Raw genomic sequence first — 4550 nt, 5'->3', positions numbered from 1 at the left:
ACACACACACACACACACACACACACACACACACACACACTAGAAATCACAAGTAAATTTTGAAGCTGTGAAAAAAAAAATAGGATTAAATTCTGCGTAAATATCAAAGAAATATCAACTAACTGTTCAAAAAATCATTCTTAAAAATTCCATTACCATATCCTTTATCATCACTATCCAACAACGCTATGAATGTGGCGGGTATTGTAGGATCCGGGCAAACGGCAAACGAAAAATAACCATAGAGCAAGTATTGTTTGTAATTTGTTTATGTAGAGATGTGGTTGTTTATCCAGACGAAGAGATTTAACCTGATAATCTTGGGTGGGATTCTCGAAGACACTGACGGTCGTTTCCCTGGCGTAACTAAAAACTGCTTTTGCACGAATGACAACGAAGGAAAGCTCAGGATCTTGTCATGTTGTGTCAGTTACTAGACGAAAATTATTGTAGGATATGTCTGTTTTGTGCAGGAAGAACAAAGAAATAGAAGTAGAGTATTCCCGTGTCACTTTCTTTCTGCAGTATTACTAACAATAATAATCATCATCATATTATTATTATTATTATAATTATTATTATTATTATTACTAGTATCATCACCATCATCATCATCATCATCATCATCATCATCATTATTATTATTATTATCATTATTAGGTGCTAAAACCAGGTTACTTTATTCAGCTAAGAGGTGACCTCTCGTCCTGAAGGGGTTTATGGCGACCGTGTTTATCATCCTCCTTTAGAGCTTCTCTCTCTCTCTCTCTCTAAAACCTAAATAAAACTTGTCACACCGCAGCAAGAATGTAACACACAAATCTGCACCGAAGTGAAACGATGAAAGATGATCCGTAATATGTAAAGATGTGAATGTTTAGCTGCTTTCTGAACACACACACACACACACACACACACACACACACACACACACACACACACACACACACACAAGACCTCCATGAATCACCTTAATCCCTCATTACTAACAGGATAAGAGAACACACAAAGAAAACCAAAAAAATGAGAGAGAGAGAGAGAGAGAGAGAGAGAGAGAGAGAGAGAGAGAGAAAGAGAGAGAGAGAGAGAGAGAGAAGAAAACAGGAAAAAACAAATTCCTTTCTACATCATGGGGGTCCATGAAAAAGAAAAAGAAAAAGAGGGGATTTCCGGTATTTCTTTAGAGTTTATTTACTTATTTATTGATTTATTATTTTGCATCTTGTTTTTATATTTTGATGAATTTTTGTGGCTTAAAAGATTAATTGAGTCTAATGTCGCTGATAACTATAATATATATATATATATATATATATATATATATATATATATATATATATATATATATATATATATATATATCCATTATCCAATCCTACATTGCCCCATGAGGAACGTAGGAGCCCGGGGCTAGGCAGTTGGTCCCGACATTTAAGATGAAAGTGACCAGTCTCACTCATCCCTGAGTGGCATTACATGAGCAATAAACCCCAACCATCCCCTGGATATAAACCTTCACCGGCTCAATCCGATTGGAGCGCAATAATTACCCACTAAACCACCAGGCGCCAAAACTGGTTATATGGTTACCATCCGGCGTAGTAAATGGTTTCCTGGTGCACAGGAAACTATTTGGCTTGTTACTCAGTGTAGAGTCACCCACAGGCTGAAGGAAGTGGAAAGAATGAAGGAAAGAAAGACAGAAGATGGAGTGTAAAGTCACCCGTAGGCAGAAGGACAAGGAAAGAATGAAAGACAGAAGAGAATGGAAGGAAAGAAGGATGGAGAGGAGAGGGCAGACACCCGAGAGCAGCACTACATCGAGTGAGTGGATGTTGAGCGACCCCACCTACCACATATATATATATATATATATATATATATATATATATTACTCATACATAACTATTTTTCCTATCCATAATTAGGTTTATTGCTCCTGCTCATGATGTTTTTATTATCATCGTTGTTCAGAACTCCACATTCTGTGTAGTTCTTACTGATTTTGTAAATATTATTATTATTTATTTTATTTATTTATTTTTTTTTGGGGGGGTGAGATCTAGAAGGCTGGCAATCCAAGACCGTTCAAGGTCGAGACTTGATATTTTCAGGAGCGATGTATCTTGTTTGCAGGCTTCTTTTGGCACAATTTCCCCCCCTAGCACTAGCGCCGCACTGGTGCCGCACTAGCACATTTTTTTTTTCTTTTTTTTTTTTTGACCTGCGCAGCAAAAACTAGAGCATCGATTGCTTTGCAAATGTTGCAGTATGTAGCCGTCAACATATACTAGTGCACCTGGGTATTCATATTGAGATCCAACAAATACTTTCTGAGATATTTAGGAAAATCAAAATGGCCGCCTCATGACCGAAAATCCTAAATCGGAAAGTACTTGGCCGATTTTGACCAAACTCGGTGGAAATGTAGTGGGCCAAAAGTGAACACGACTTGCAAAGTATGAATGACCCTGACCATGATTTCAAGGTCACAGGTCAAATTCCGTCAAAAGTATTGAGTCACACCAAAAGTCCCCTAATATTAGGTCTACAGTGATAACAAACGTGTTTTCATCTGGAATGTGGAGTTCTTTGAATGGTACTTCTGCAGTTTCAGAATTCCAATTATTACTGTATTTGTTGTTGTTGTTATTATTATTATTATTATTATTATGATCATTATTATTATTATTATCATCATTATTATTATTATTATTATTATCATTATTATTATTATCATTATTATTGCATAAACAACAAAAATAAAAAAATATCGCAAAGGAACTGTCTCTATGTATATCTGTCCGTCCATCTTTTCTGTCTTAATCTATATATCTATCCATATGGTTACAGGAGTATCTATCTATCTATTTATCTATCAGGTATTTATTCATTTAAATATCAGGAATCTATATATCTATCGATCTGTCTAACTGTGTGCCCGTCTATCTAAATCTATCTGCTTCTCTCTCTCTCTGTCTCACACCTATATATCTGGCTATCTCTGTCCGACTGTCTGTATACCCATCTATCTAGCTATTTATCTATCTATATCTATCTACCTCCCTACATAACTATCTATCCATCTATTTATTTATCTATCTATCTATGAGTGACCCCGAATTTCAACTTACCTACCTGCATAACTATCTATCCATCTATCTATCTATCCATCTATCTATCTATCTATCTATCAGTCTGTCACGCCATATTTCAAGTCCCTCTACGCCACGAGGAAAGTCCAGCCAATATTATACCGGACAAGGTTTCTTTGTTGTTTTTAATTTTTGTCTTTTTCCTTCCTCTATGAATTTTTCCCACTTTCTCTCTCTCTCTCTCTCTCTCTCTCTCACTCTACTTATCTCTTACAAAATATCACCTTAATTCACACTCATTATTTTGAGAGAGAGAGAGAGAGAGAGAGAGAGAGAGAGAGAGAGAGAGACATGCTTCCCATTTTCTATCACACCCAAGGAAAAGGGCAGCATAGGTCCAGGAGAGGGTATGGGAGGGGAGGAGAGGAGGACTAAAATAGAGAAGACAGGGAGTAACAGCAACACCTTCCCCACAATACTGGGACGTGTACTGAATGGTGGATAAAGAATAAAGAGAATAATGAGAATATAAAGAGAATAATGAGAGTAAAGAGAATAATGAGAGAATAAAGAGAAGAATGAGAGAATAAAGAGAAGAATGAGAGAATAAAGAGAAGAATGAGAGAGTAAAGAGAACAATGAGAGACTAAAGAGAATAACGATACAATAAAGAGAATAAAGAGAAGAATGAGAGAGTAAAGAGAATAACGAGAGAATAAAGAGAAGAATGAGAGAGTAAAGAGAATAACGAGTCTCCTGCGTTCAGAAGTGCGTAAAATGTGGTATCAGAACACTACGCCCTTTCAATACGCTTCTTCTTTCTCTTGTTCTTCTTCCTCTACGTCTTCTTATTCTTTTTCTTCTCCTCCTCCTCCTCCTTCTTCTTCTTCCTCTTCTCCTCCTTCTTCCTCTCCTTCTCTTCCTCCTTCTCCTCCCTCTTCTTCTTCACTGACTCAAACCTAATCCACACCCACACTTAAGAACCAGGGCGTCACTGCAGAACTCTCATCTTTTCAGTCCGAGGACGTAATCATTACAGCCTCCACTAACGAAGACGGACGGAGGTTAGGTATTCAGCAGGGAGGGGAGGATGAGATGGAGGGATAATGAGAGGGAGTGTATGAGGTGGAGAAAGGGCAGAATGATGGCGAAGGACAGAGTGCCATGGAGGCATTTTGTTTGTGGTCACCCCTTACAGAATTAAGGCTTCTTGCTATAGACAGATAAATAAATAAATAGATGGACAGACTGAGAGATAGATAAATAAATAGACAGATAGATACAGAAAGACAGAACCCCTTGTCAAATGATCGCTCTTACACCATCTACAGTACTCCTGTCTTCACCTAACCATGGCAACCTAACTTAAACTATAGCAACCTAACTTAAACTATAACAACCTAACTTAAACTATAGCAACCTAACTTAAACTACAGCAACCTAACTTAAACTACA

The sequence above is a fragment of the Coenobita brevimanus genome, chromosome 62 (assembly GCF_032717465.1).
Source record: "Coenobita brevimanus isolate Jiangsu-jjx chromosome 62, ASM3271746v2, whole genome shotgun sequence".
In the NCBI taxonomy this organism is placed as follows: domain Eukaryota; kingdom Metazoa; phylum Arthropoda; class Malacostraca; order Decapoda; family Coenobitidae; genus Coenobita; species Coenobita brevimanus.
The sequence above is the reverse complement of the archived record's forward strand: the minus strand, read 5'-3'. Positions refer to the sequence as shown.